This window comes from Pantherophis guttatus, chromosome 3, assembly GCF_059756535.1.
Source record: "Pantherophis guttatus breed Tessera chromosome 3, ASM5975653v1, whole genome shotgun sequence".
In the NCBI taxonomy this organism is placed as follows: domain Eukaryota; kingdom Metazoa; phylum Chordata; class Lepidosauria; order Squamata; family Colubridae; genus Pantherophis; species Pantherophis guttatus.
The window spans coordinates 44776322-44791069 of NC_142065.1; positions in this window are offsets into that span (position 1 = coordinate 44776322).

Consider the following 14748-nt stretch of genomic DNA (forward strand, 5'->3'; position numbering starts at 1 on the left):
GGCTGCGCCGTGTTCAGGGGCGGAGCCTAAGGCGGGTGTTAAACCAGGCAGGCGGAGCTAATTCAAAGGTTCGGAAGGGGCGGGTGGTTATGGCTGGCGGTCGAAGTTTTGTTCTGGATCAAGTCGACAAAGTATTTGAAGTACTTTTCTTTTAGAGATTTTGTTACACTCATATCCTTATTTGTCAGCTTCTCCTAGACATGAGGTTGGCTGTAGATCAGAACGCTGGTCTAGATTAAAAAAATAGCTGAATCACATCAAAAGTTTATGGAAAAAATGGATTATTTCATTAACCACTGCGAGACGGAAAGTTTTTAAAGTAACTGAAACTTCTTATTCATGGTCCAGAACCAAAAACCCTGAAAGTTAGAAGGGTTAATGTACTATTGACTTTGACTGATTATAAGTTTACAATGATATAAAAATCAACACATTTTTTTTTATTTGATTTATATGCCACCCTTCTCCGGAGACTCAGGGCGGCTTACAATGCATTAAGCAATGGCCTTCGTACTTTTGTATATTTTATACAAAGTCAGCTTATTGCCCCCACAATCCAGGTCCTCATTTTACCTACCTTAGAAAGGATGGAAGGCTGAGTCAACCTTGAGCTTGGTGAGATTTGAACTTGCAGTAATTGCAGGCAGCTGATGTTAATAACAGTGCTTTAGTCCGCTGGGCCACCAGGGCTCTATAAAGCAACAATAAATGTAAAGTAGAAATCCTGATCCATAGGTTTCAAATGCCCTGTAGAAAGATTCTGTTTTTATATACTACGAAGGTAGACATAACAGCCTTTAGAAAGACCATTACAGAAAAAAAAATCCCATGATCTTTGGTGTCTCTTCCATACTTTGTGGCACTTGGATATCCCAAATTTCACCATTTTAGTGTATCAGATGGGAAGGTTCTATCTGGAAAGAGGATGACAAATATTGTAGACTCTTAAAGATTGAAACCAGCACCTTAAATTACACTTGGAAGCTCACTGAAAGTCAATTCATTGCCCGTAACACAATGTTTATATAACTATAGTGGCTCTTACACTCCACCATGTGGGCCACAACATTTGGCATCAATTTCAGCTTCTGGGTAGTCCACAGAAGCAGCCCCCATGAAAAGTGCATTACAATAACCCATACTGGTATTATTGATAAGAATGTGAATCAATTGCAGTTGCAGTCCTTCTCCAAGTAGGACTGCAACTAGAACAACTGAAGCTGGGGAAAGACACTGCTACCTACAGCATTCACCTTAGTAGGTATGAGTCCAAGATAACTTCCAAATCATGGATATGCTCCTTCAAATTTAGCCTATTTCATCCCATCCAAGCTTTCACAAACTCCAGATACTACCTCAATATTTCACAACATTTCTGCCCTAGCTGTATTAGAGATATAGATATGAATATAATCTGCAGATTGATGTCTTACTTGAAGCAATAGATTATCTCTTTTAACTGTTTTGTGTAGATGTCAGGCAGCACTCTCAAGAAAACTAACAACCAAACAAGGACAAGAATTTCTTTATCATAAATGGACTTTTTACAGAAAAGAGTATGTAGCATGTGAGACCTTGATCTCTACAGAGTCCTTGTTTTTAACTTGTTACTGTATACTTATTCAGCAAGTTCTTTATTCCTACTGTAGGAATTAAAGTAATAAAACTTAAAACATATTCTAACCCTTTTTTTTTTACAGGAATCAGCATTCCATAGAAAAAAGCATGAACATTTCACATGCGCATACAAGCCAATGTGGGATCAGCACAATAGTGGGATCACTATTCTGATATCCTGTAAGTATCAATTGCTTGTGTAGGGATTGGTCAATACTGAGCCAAAAATTCAAATACTATAAGTGCAATTTAATATTTTGTTTACTAGCTTTTCTCATGCAAATTTATAAATATTAATTTTATAGTTTAAAGGGAGGTGCCTGTTCTATTGAATACTTGTTCCAGCATTAACATCTGGAGGAAGGACTCTTCTTTTTAAAAAAAAAATCCTATTACCAAGGACTTGCTTTTCTGGCAGATAGGAGATGGCCTTCTCCTGCCTAGGATGCAAGATGTGGAACTCTTACAAGTTGTATTTGGCCTTCACTTGCTTTGCCTCTAGAAAAGCAAGTAACATTTTTTTTTGTCAGGCTTTCAGTTGCTAATTGATACATGAAATAGTTTTGATTCATGTTTTTGAATTTTGCTTTTTGTAATTCACATTGTTTTTATTGTTAACCACTATATTCAAACTGAGAATTTGGATTTAAGTAAATAAGCATAGAGTTTTAAAATAAGCTGTAGAGATTTTGGTTTCCTTCACATAGCGTATTGTAATTAATTTAATTTGTACCTATGAAGGGAAGAGATGGCTGAATCAAAACAAATTATGACTATGTTTTCAATATGAGGTGCAATATGGACAAAAAAATTACTGATATTTGGGGCTGAAAATGCCAACTGTGAGTAAGTGCTATCCTTCTGTTCCCACAAAGGAAACAGAAGATAATTATTAAAGTTAATGGCAAACCAACTTTACACATTTTTGAAATGCCATTTTCAGTTTTTATTTTATCTGTAGTAAAGGGTGGATTAAAAACTATGAATGTCTCATGTTCTCAGTGGTACGGATAGGAAGATCTTGCTAGCTATCCATTTAGCACAGCCACTACTAACAATGCTCTGCAAAATTGTGTCTGAATGGTTGCTAATAGGCATGCAGAAGAACATATCATTGCAGTACTAACTGTGATTATGCTGCACAGAAATACGGAAGCAGGAAAATATTATCTGGGATGTACTAATGGGTGCTGTTCTGACCTAGGCTTCCTTAGAAAGCATGAAGCAAAGTCTTAATCTACTATCTACTATCTGGAACGAGCTCCCCCCCGAGATACGGAGGATTCCGGATCTGCGTACCTTCCGTCGCACGCTGAAGACGTTCCTATTCCAGCAAGCCGGCCTGACCTAAACTTCTCCTCTTTTAAATGGGAATTTTAAATTTGGTTTTAAATTATTGGGGTTTTAAATATGGTTCAGCCAAATTTATCTAACTTGTTTTATTTCTATTTTAAATTTTGTATTTATATGTTTTATTTCATGGCTGTTCACCGCCCTGAGTCCTTCGGGAGTAGGGCGGTATACAAATTTAATAAAATGTTTAAATGTTTAAATGTTTAATCCCAGTAAAACCTCTTTTATTAACACGACTGTGAATTCCATTCATTCCCAGTCAACAAGGCTTTGGCAAACAGTCTTTCAGAGGAATGTTTATCAACCCTCACCTTATCTCACTTGGAATGCTGCCAGAGAACCAATTTCCAAATGCAGAGCAAGGCCAAACTCGGCACCGAGTCTATTAGAGTCATGAACAGAACTTTCCAATCTTGAAATGAGATGAACTAATTGCTTCCTGCAAAAGCCCACATCCCGTTCGCTCCTCTTTTATGTCCTATGGGTGGGGCAAATCATCTCCAAGGTGTGGCCTTACTCCCAAGTCTACCCTGCTTTCTTAATGGTTCTTGTCTTCTAGCAGCTCTGCGCATGCGCACACTGGGAACAGGCTCCAGCTGTTCCTCTGCCTCGCTGCTAACTCCCTCTCTGCTTCTGCTGCAGAGCCCTTGTCTGAGCATTTCTCAGCCCCCAGGACTGGCCCAAGTTCCTCCCCAACCTCCTCCCCATCTGACTCTGGTGCCAGCTCCATTGGCTGCCAGCAGCCCACAACAGATACCTTGCTAAACGACATCAGCCTGGCATGTGCCCTCCACAGATCCAGCCACAAATATTATATGCTAATACACATACATACACCTTTAGTTCTGTTACAAATAAAAACAGCTGCTGATGTTTAAGCACTTGAATTTCTTCTTTCAGCATCAAATATTTAAACTGAACTAATCTAAAAGTGTCAGACATGCTCTGCACTGAATGACTGAATATAGCAACTTGATGGTTGCTTCAAGGAAGCAGAAAAAGCTAAATGGACAATGGATTAATAAATAGAATTCTAGTGATTTTTAAAAAAATATGTTTATATGCAAATCCATGTTGTGTAAACATAATAACATGCATATTAATTGCTGTTTGCCAACTCTATACGGACAATTGCTACTAATTACTGATATCTGTGTTTCTTTCAGTCCCCCAAATATTCATTTGTCTCGTTTATAGCATCTTTAGCATCCTCATCCCCAAAATGATTTCCAAATGAAAAAGAATCCCCAACCAAGATGGAATGCAATAAAATAAAATAAAATCTGGAAACAGGAAAGAAAATAATGTATTTACTAATTAGCAAGATTGAAACTCAATTCAAGGAATGCTGGAATGAAAAAAATCCATATCTTTAAGGATAAACACAAATCTCTTTTCTCCTACTGATAGAATGACTATTGACATTTGATGGAATGGAATGATGGAATGGCTTATTTGAAATGCTCACTTTGTCCCAATTTCCACAGTTGCAGCATACTTCTATTTCTTAGATTGGCTTTTAGTGAACAAAAACAAACAAACAAAAAGGCCTTCCAGATAAATGTTTACTTAAAAACATAGAAGTGAAAAAGGAAGGCAAAGAAAACAAAAACAGTTTTAAAAGGAAATTGTGGTTATATGTATACCGGAGCATGTGAAATCTTAAGGAGAAAATGATGGTTTATATTGGTGTCGGCTGTCAGCAACCACACAGGTTTTCTCAATCATGATAATTCATGTGAAATGTTAGTACTCCTTTATATACTGCTTTGGTAAAACCACACTTGGAATACTGGGTCCAGTTTTGGTCACCACGTTACAAAAAAGATGTTGAGACTCTAGAAAAAGTACAAAAGAGAGCAACAAAAATGATTAAGGGACTGGAGGCTAAAACAGTTGCAGGATTTGGGTATGTCTAGTCCACGGGTGTCAAACTCAATCGCGTCATGACGTCACATGACGTATCGTGACTTTTTTGCCTTTGCAGAGCTGAGGTGGGCATGGCCTGCATGCGATGCATCAGGCTCACGGGCCACCAGTTTGACACCCCTAGGGGTGACATGATAGCAGTCTTCCAATATATTAGGGGCTGTCACAAAGAAGATGTGGTCAACCTATTCTCCAAAGCACCTGAAGGCAGAACAAAAAGCAATGGATGGAAACTAATCAAGGACAGAACCAACCTAGAACTAAGGAGAAATTCCTGATAGTGAGAACAATTACTCAGTGGAATAGCTTGTTTTCAGAAGTTATGGCTGCCCCATCACTATAGGTTTTTAAGATGAGATTGGACAGCCATTGTGTGAAATGTTATAGGATCCCTCTTGAACAGGGGGTTGGTCTAGATAGAAGACCTCCAAGGTCCTTTCCAATTCTGTTATTCTGTCCTGTCATGTCCCTAAACTGATTATTCAGGTCTTCCAGCTACCACTATAATTGAGTCTCAACTTTGCTCTTGATCATCTCTTTCCTTCCACCATTGTCCAGAGAGCTATATGTTTACATATATGTATTAAGAATTAAATCTAGCACACGGATTGGGAACATGCTCACCGTTTTCCCTTGGTATTGTTCCCTCGTCTCACCCTCCACCTTACCTCTCCACGTTACACTCTATCAAACACAGGCTCGCATTTATGAAGGCACGATTTAATGTGATCCCCTCGAATGTCCTCGACAGTAGGCTTTTGGGGGGGGTAAAATCCATCCATTGTACATGTGACGGCCGATCCCCGGAATCCCTGTTCCATACATTTGTATGTCCCCACTACCGAGATATAAGATCAGGACTCATTTCTCCTATTTCCCAGAGATTCCCTGGTTCACCTGATATGTTCAGCCTTTATTTCCTACTCCAGGACGCAGACCCCAATATAACTCTAAAGGTGGCAAAAAAATTTGCTGCAGTTGTGGCTGGAAAAAACGGGAAAAGAGGCGGGTAAGCCCGACGGCAGAGGATCACTAGTATTGACAGTACAGATTGTATTTGGGGCAGTAGATGGTGTACTGTCCCATGATCTATCCATATTTGTAAAATATGCTCCCTTTCTTTGTCTATTTTAATTTGGTCTCTGACTGCAATAAAAGCTTACTTACTTATGTATTAAGAATGCTAATTTGATCCTGGTTATTTGTGCCTCCAATGGGTTGATTGGTTTGATGATTTATTTGTTTTCATGGTTATCCATAGTCTTGGTGGCACAGCAGACTAAAGCACTGTTAAGTAACACCAGCTACCTGCAATTACTGCAAGTTCAAATCTCACCAGGCTCAAGGTTGACTCAGCCTTCCATCCTTTCGAGGTAGGTAAAATGAGGACCTGGATTGTGGGGGCAATAAGCTGACTTTGTATAAAAAAGAACACCTTAGTAAGGCTTTTAGGGGGGCCCCAAAAGCCTTTCTAAGCAGGTATATACAAAAGTATGAAGGCTATTGCTTAACGCATTGTAAGCCGCCCTGAGTCTCCTGAAAAGGACGGCATATAAATCGAACCAATAAATTCAATACAATAAATAAATAGTATTGTCTGGAGTCTTCTCCAGCACCAAACATTTAAAAAGCAGCAATGTTCTTTATAGCCTGTTTTCTCAAAGTCCAGTTTTCACCTCCACAGACAATTACAGGGAAAACTATTCCCCTAAGATAAAATACAAATATGTTTTAAGAAGCCAAAGGCAATGTATGAATCAGTATATGGAGACAATAGGAACAAGGATAGGTAGAAAAGTATAAGAGAAATAGTTTCAGTGGAACTTTTTCCAGTGGAAAAAAGATGCAACTATATTTTCTGTTATTCTATTATATATATTCATTTATTTGGCTTAATATTTCTTGCTTCTTTTATATGCACTGCATAAAGTTGCTTACTTTGAAAGAGAATATAAATGGCTATTTATATCCATATTTAATATTTTTCCCAGAAAGACATTTGTACAAATGAAAGGAATATTTTAAATATTTATGAAATGGTGGCCAAATGGGAATAAAACTATCCTTAATTGTAAGGTTCGTCAAAGCTCTTTATTGCTGTGATTCAGGTGGAGGGGTTTTTTGGGGGGGGGAGAAGAGAAAACAATCTGCCACATTTTTAAATAACATTAATCCAGAGACAGGTCATCTTTATTTTTTCAACCTTTTGTGATAACTAGTCCAGCAGTTAATAGGAATTCAATCAATGTTTCATGATGCAATCGGTCTTAGGAAAAATGGACAATAAGCCAATGTCAACATTCATTATCAGGCAATTGATTGCTCTCATTTCTTTAAAAAATGTGACCAAAATAAATTACTAATTGAGCATAGTAACCAAAGATGGACATATGTACCTACTTGTCTTTCAGTCTCACAGGTACAATCTATATAGGTTACAACCTTCATAATATAATATTAACAGCACATTATCACTTACAAATTATCTTTATTCAATTCTTGATGACTTGCTAAAATAGATTATAAAGGAACTTTATGTCACACAAAGAATTGCAATGAAAGGTATTGAGTTCAGATCAGAGATAGAACTTTTTGAGACTTTCAAGGTAATCTGTTGGACTAGATATAAGAGCTTTATATAGTATTTGAGGTTTTCAATGAAAAGATATATAGTATGTTATTTTTCAAGTGGCTAGTAAGCTTATAAACGAGTTACCAAGTTGGCCTCATTCGAAATCAAAGTGCAACATTTTTTTAATAAACCTATTCAGAAATGACAAGTCATCTGTCAATAATCACATGTCTAATTCTTTAAATTCCTCTTTTTGACATCATGTATTACGTAAAACTTAGCTTTGTTTAAAAAGGGAATGAGTAAGGAATGGGAGAAGAGATAAGAGACAAAGATTGTTTGACTTTTACCAGACTTCTAAAATAAGTTTAAAATGGATTTTTAAGAGTAAATATTATATTTTTAGTGTCATGGAAGAATGCTTTCACTCTCACTGAGAGGGAATTTGATGATTTAAAAAATTTGCACCTCTTAAACTCTCTTTAAATTCCTTGTGAGGGCAAAAGAGATCTTAAATTCAGGGTCATCATCCTTTCTGGTAAATACTTCTCATTTAGAGCGAAAAGATTCAAATTCCATGGTATCAGGAATGTCATTAGGGGTTAAAAAAAGAAAAAGTTATCAGCTAGAACAAGAAATTCCATCCTCTTTTTTTGAATTAAAGCCAATCAACTGATTAGCAAAGACACCCTATGCAATTGTGAACTTTGGGGCAAGTAACAATGGGCTGAACCAGAGACCAGGATCAGATGGCATTATCCCTTATTAAAATACTTTTCTTCCAATCTTTTCATTTCACCCAAAATCTCCTATGTTTTCAGCTCCACACAGTAGATGTTGTATCTTTTTCTCCTGTAAATGTAGAAAGTCAGATCTGGATTGTGTTGCTCATTTTTACCAGGCATTATATAATTAACAACTACATGTTAATTAGTTACAATTTTACCCACTGGCTGGGTTTGTATAATATAATAACTTACTTAGCCAACCTCATTTTAGCTCATCATGTGGTACAAACATATAATATAACATTTATCTAATGGAGTAAATTATATGTAAATGTCTTTTTACTGCTCAGTCATAAATCACATGTTCAAAATAAGATTAGGCATCATGGCAGTCCAAGACTGCAGAGCATAAAGCCAAATAAGATGTTAGTAGATTTTATTTATTTATTTTCATTTTGAAGAAATATTTGTAAGGTCGAAGTGATGAGCTGAAGCTTGCATCCATAATTGGAAGGCACTGAAGCTGAAGTGCTAAATAGAATTGCTGGGGGTCAAAAGAAAAGTTTTTGTATCTCTGTCCTTTCCATGAGCAGCTGGTTAATCATAGGTATCAGCATCACCTGATACTGGCAGATAGAAGCTTTCACAAAGCTGGCTTTAAGAAGCCAAAGCTATTTCCCTGTGAGAGATTTAAAGCTTTTTCTTGTGTTATCCAATCACCATAGTGGCTATATAAATATATAGCAACATGGAAGATAGAAGCACTTGTATAATTGGATGACTTGAAGATACCATAAGCCTTTAATAAGGTTCTGCCAAAGTGGGCATTGCTCTGAACTGGCAAAGAATCTAATAAAATGGCAAGCTAGTAAGCAGTTCAGCAAAAAAAAAAAAAAAAAAAACCCAGCCTGGGTGTTTGATAGCAACTTGGCCATTAATTCAGAGCAGTGTTTTTCAACCTTGGCCACTTTGAGATGTGAAGATTTCAATTCCCAGAATTCCCTAGCCAGCCATGCTGGGCTAGAAACAGTGATCTAGAGAGAAGTTGTTCAGGCAGAATAAGGTCCATATAGATAACCAATAGAGGAAAAAATTGTCAGCAAAGCTGCATCCTCTACTTTTAGTACCATCTTCTGTTGGAGGCTGGAATCTGTTAAAGCTGGAAATGAGCTATATTTATGCTAAATCATATACATAGATTTTACAGCCATGATATACATCATGTTTCTTTTTGAATAATTTGAAAAATTCATTGAAGTAATTAATATTTCTCACTGTGTATCACATGTCTTCAATAAATAATCCAATTAATTTTCCTGGTGATATTCACAATCTCTATATATCCACTCTTTGGAAGCTTATCTAAATGTAAGTTGCTCATAATTGGCAGGTGCACAGTGAATCTTTTCTTCTTTTTCTACTCTTCTGTTGCAGTTCAAGGCCACCTTCTCCCAGTGAGGTTCCAGTTGCTAGCTGACATTTAGAGAGGTGGGGGAAAGCAGCTAAAGAAGCTTGTGCAGTAATAGCAGAAGAGAAAGAGAGAAAAGGTAAAAAACAACATACACTTCCTTGTTCTGCTTTTCTGCTACAGATTATTCCTTCCCAAATTCCATTGATTTAAAGAAACAGATGAGTATATATGTACATACCCTGTAATTCTACCCACAATCTTTTTTATCATTATTGTTATTACAGCTGCACCCACTTCCAAAGAATGATGTCAAAGCTTTGGATCTTACACAAGCACAGCTCCTCTCTGTTATTCCTGAAAACAACCTGACCTTTTTCAAGCTTTCATATGAGCCTAAATAAAGAGCATTAAAGAGTCCACTTTTTAAAGTTAATAGAACTTTGAAAGCAGCAGTATTTTTTTTTCAAGATTGCTGTTCAGGGTGACCCACTCCCTGCAACATCCGGGAGTGCGGGAGGACCCCCTGGAAGGCAGGGCGGAGGATTTCGGACAATATCTGTATGACAAAATCGCACAGATTTGGGGGGATTTGGACTCTGACTGGGTAGATTCGGGCAGGGTAGCGAGGAATAGTCTTGAGAATGTTATCTGGGAAGAGTTTGACTCTGTGACCCCTGATGATGTGGACCGGACTTTGGGGAGACTTAGTGCGGCCACATGTTTGCTGGACCCGTGTCCCTCCTGGTTAGTACTGGCTTCCCGGGAGGTTACACGAGGCTGGCTCCAGGGAATTATCAACGTTTCGTTGAGTGAGGGTTACTTCCCCACGGCCTTGAAAGAGGCGGTGGTGAGGCCTCTCCTCAAGAAGCCTTCCCTGGATCCGGCAGTATTAGCCAACTACCGTCCCATCTCTAACCTTCGCTTTGTGGCGAAGGTTGTTGAGAGTGTGGTCACACGATAGTTTCCACAATACCTGGAGGAAATGTCTTATCTGGATCCATTCCAATTGGGTTTCAGGCCCGGATACAGCACGGAAACGGCATTGGTCGCATTGGTAGAATATCTCTGGAGGGCTCGGGACAGGGGTTGCTCCTCTGTTCTGGTCCTGTTAGATCTCTCAGTGGCTTTTGATACCATCGACCATGGTATCATGCTGCGCTGGTTGGAAGAGTTGGGGATGGGGGGCACCGTGTTACAGTGGTTCTCCTCCTTTCTCTTGGACCGGTCGCAGTTTGTGTTGGCAGGGGGGCAGAGGTCAACTTCGAGATGCCTCATATGTGGGGTGCCTCAGGGGTCGGTCCTCTCGCCCCTTTTGTTCAACATCTATGTGAAGCCGCTGGGTGAGATCATCCGTGGCTTCAGGGTGAAGTACCACCAGTATGCTGATGACACCCAGCTGTACATCTTCACCCCGGGCCACGCCAATGATGCCCTTGAAGTGATGTCCCGGTGCCTGGAGGCCATGCGGATCTGGATGGGGAGGAACAGGCTCAGGCTCAACCCATCCAAGACTGAGTGGCTGTGGTTTCCGGCATCCCGATATAGTCAGTTGACACCATCACTGACTATTGGGGGCGAGTCTTTGGCCCCCACAGAGAGGGCTCGCAATTTGGGCGTCATCCTGGATATGCAGCTGTCCTTGGAGGAACATCTGACTGCTGTACCCAGGGGGACTTTTTATCAGGTTCGCCTGATCCGCCAGTTGTGGCCCTTCCTAGATTGGGATTCCTTGTGCACAGTCACTCATGCCCTCGTCACCTCTCGCCTGGACTACTGCAATGCTCTCTACATGGGGCTCCCCTTGAAGAGCACCCGGAGGCTCCAACTGGTCCAGAATGCAGCCACACGGGTAGTTATGGGAGCTGCATGGCGCTCCCACATAACACCTCTTCTGCGTGAGCTACACTGGCTCCCAGTGGTCTTCCAGGTGCGCTTCAAGGTGTTGGTTATCACCTTTAAAGCGCTCCATGGCATAGGACCTGGATATCTTCGAGACCGCCTGCTGCTACCAATGGCCTCCCATCGACCTATGCGCTCCCACAGAGAGGGCCTCCTCAGGGTGCCATCAGCCAAACAATGTAGACTGGTGGCCCCCAGGGGGAGGGCCTTTTCTGTGGGGGCACCTGCCCCCAGAATCAGCTGCCCCCAGAGATACGAAGAATCCAAGACTCGGTGCCTTCCGCCGTGCCCTGAAGACCTTTCTTTTTCAGCAAGCTGGGCTGGCTTAACACATTTTTAAATGTTTTTAATAGGTTTGTTATTGTTTTTTAATTATGGGGCCAAATGCATATGTATCTTTTTAACTGTATTTTAATGTTTGTATTGATGTTTTTACTTTGGCTGTGCACCACCCTGAGTCCTCTGGGAGAAGGGCAGTATATAAATCTGATAATAAAATAAAATAAAAATAAAAATAGACTGGAAAAAAATGGTGCTACTTTCATAAATAGCAGAGCGGACCTCTGCTCATTCAGTCTAGAATATTGCTTTGAAATCACTTCAAAAAGACTACATGGTCCAAATTGTAAGATGTTACCATTGTATTTGCATAGGATTTTTCCTTCAGTGAAGTTCAGAGCAGAAGAAAAATTTTCATGATAAAAACATCAATAAAACAATAAAAATGAATGTAATTAAATGATAATAAAAGTAGAATATTGGAATAATATTATAGCATAGGATTTGGGTAGTTATTACTTTGCAAAGATCCAAGTTATGTGACGTATTAAATCCTATTAACTTTGTATGTCATTTGATTATCACTAATGCAATGCCAGAATTCACACATTGCATAAAGCTGTCGTGTGATTTGGTTTGTTTTGATGTAGTATTTTGCATTAATCCAGTTCTAATGATTTCTAAAAGCTGGTCTCAAGGATGAAGAATAAGTGAGTCTATGAATCATTCCATAAATTATAGTTAAATCAAGCTGGTATGATGTATGGATTCAGTCCCAAAGTTTCTCTATCACCCACCACATGTGGGAAAGGTGCAAATGCAATGCAGTGCTGATAACACAAGTCCCTGGGAAAGATGCTTTTAATCAGGCAAGTTGGTGAGATAATTACTTTGTGTTGTCTTCTCTCCCAGGAATTCTAAGCATGTGTATATGTGAGAGGGAGGGAGAGAACATTGCTTAATCATGATTCAGTCACAATTGGCTTCATTTACTATCTCACTAAATCAAAACCCAGAAACCATAGTTTAGTGCTCATGGTACTAAATAGATTCATGGTGCCACCCAGTGGTTGGTTGCTCCCAGTTCTGTCCGGTTCTTGCGAACCGGTAGTAAAAGCAGCGGGAGGCTTCGCCCACCTGCCTAGATGTCATAATGGATGATCTGCGCATGTGCAGAAGTGCACACGCGTGCACCAGCGAAGCAAGCGCACACGCATGCTCCCATTGCAAACCGGTAGTAAAGGTAAGTAAAATCCACACCTGGTGCCACCCACTCATATGGGCTCTCTTTAAGGAGAGTGGTAAGCTTTGCAAGCCCAAAAAGGCTGCCCAACCTACCACAAAGATATTAGCATTCCAATTCTATTTAATGAGGGACATCAACTTAAACAAAATAGCATTTTAACTTTACTAACTGCTGGATTGTTCTAAATTTAGCTGCCCCTCAATTCTTTCATTAGTATCATATGGCTTTGTTGTATATCTTACTTTCTATGATAATAATAATAGAATGATGTACATAATTATAGAGATGTCTTCCTTATTCTTCACTCTTTTTTCACACTACGCCAGACTTGCTACCTTTCTAAGAATGATGATTGAATCACAATTATTTTAAACATTGTGTTTTGTTTTTTTAAAAAAATCATAATTTGTAGTTGGCCATTTTTTTCTACTTTTTATCATGTTTGTCAATATAGTTGCTTTCTGCCTAAAGGGTACTTCCACTTCAGTGTTTTACAAGACCTAGCATTGGCTAAGGGATCTGATGATTCTTATATTTTTGCCTGTTTTAGGGAGCTGAGTCAATGTACTGTAGTTTTGACCCTGTTTAGTTTACCGGAAGTGGCTGCAAAGCTAGCATTTTTCTCTGATTGGCTGTGGTTTTGCATACTTAGTAAGCAGTCTGTTTTCCCATTAGCAGAAGCTCTTGTCTCACCCTGAGTGGTCTGCCATACTCTCCATGCTTCATAGATCCTGTGTCTTGTCTTTTCTTATATGTTTAAAATTTACCCCCTCTCCCATCCAGCTGCCATAGCAACATGCAATTATGGTCACTGTTATTAAAAAAAGCACCTGATGACAAAATTACCAACATGCTAATAGCATTTTGGAGTCACAGCTCTTTGGGGCTTTTAAGTGCAAGTTGACAAGCCATAGGGTATATTTCAATGCGCTTTGCTTTTCATATTTTACTGTTTAATAATCAATCTTTCATTTCAAAGCTTGCTTCCATAAAAAGTTTTTGCAGCCCATAAGATTCACAAACACAGGTGTTAAAATCATGGATACTAATGGCATTAACAATCTATTGCATTTCTTTTTGAATGGAGGGATAATGAATAAATATTTGCTACTCCAATATGTATTGTAGGTTTAGGATTACTGTACATTATGTGCACTGTATTAGTTAGCTGCATTGATTGACTCACAGAATTCCATGTGTGTTTATTTCGAATCTACTTAAGTGAATAGGACAACGGGGCAGATTCACACTTTCTGATAAATACAGAGAGAGGCATGGAAATGACCTAAATGTTTTAATACTTTGGTGACAAGAACTATGATAGTAGGTACTATCTTCGTTATTTTCTTAAAATGGGAAGGCTTGAGCCATTTAATTTGGTTGTAAATTTGATTTTCCCACTATTGTCCAAAGCAAGATTTGCAGGGAAATGTCTATTACATAAAAAAGAAAAGTCATTCTGATTTCAGTTAATAAGCTTGAATCTACTTTAGCCCTTTGTTTCAGATGTCTCTAATGTCACAAGTGAAAATATTGATGAGTTAATAACTACTGACTGAAGCACCCTGTTTTCTGTCCAGTGTTTATCTGTAATCAATGCACATGAAGAGAAGAAACATGAACAACAGAGCAAGCAGGATGAGTGTCAAAGAAAGGTCAAGGGGTGAGAATGAATTCTGGAAGGAACAAAGCACATCCGAAAAGCAGCAAATTA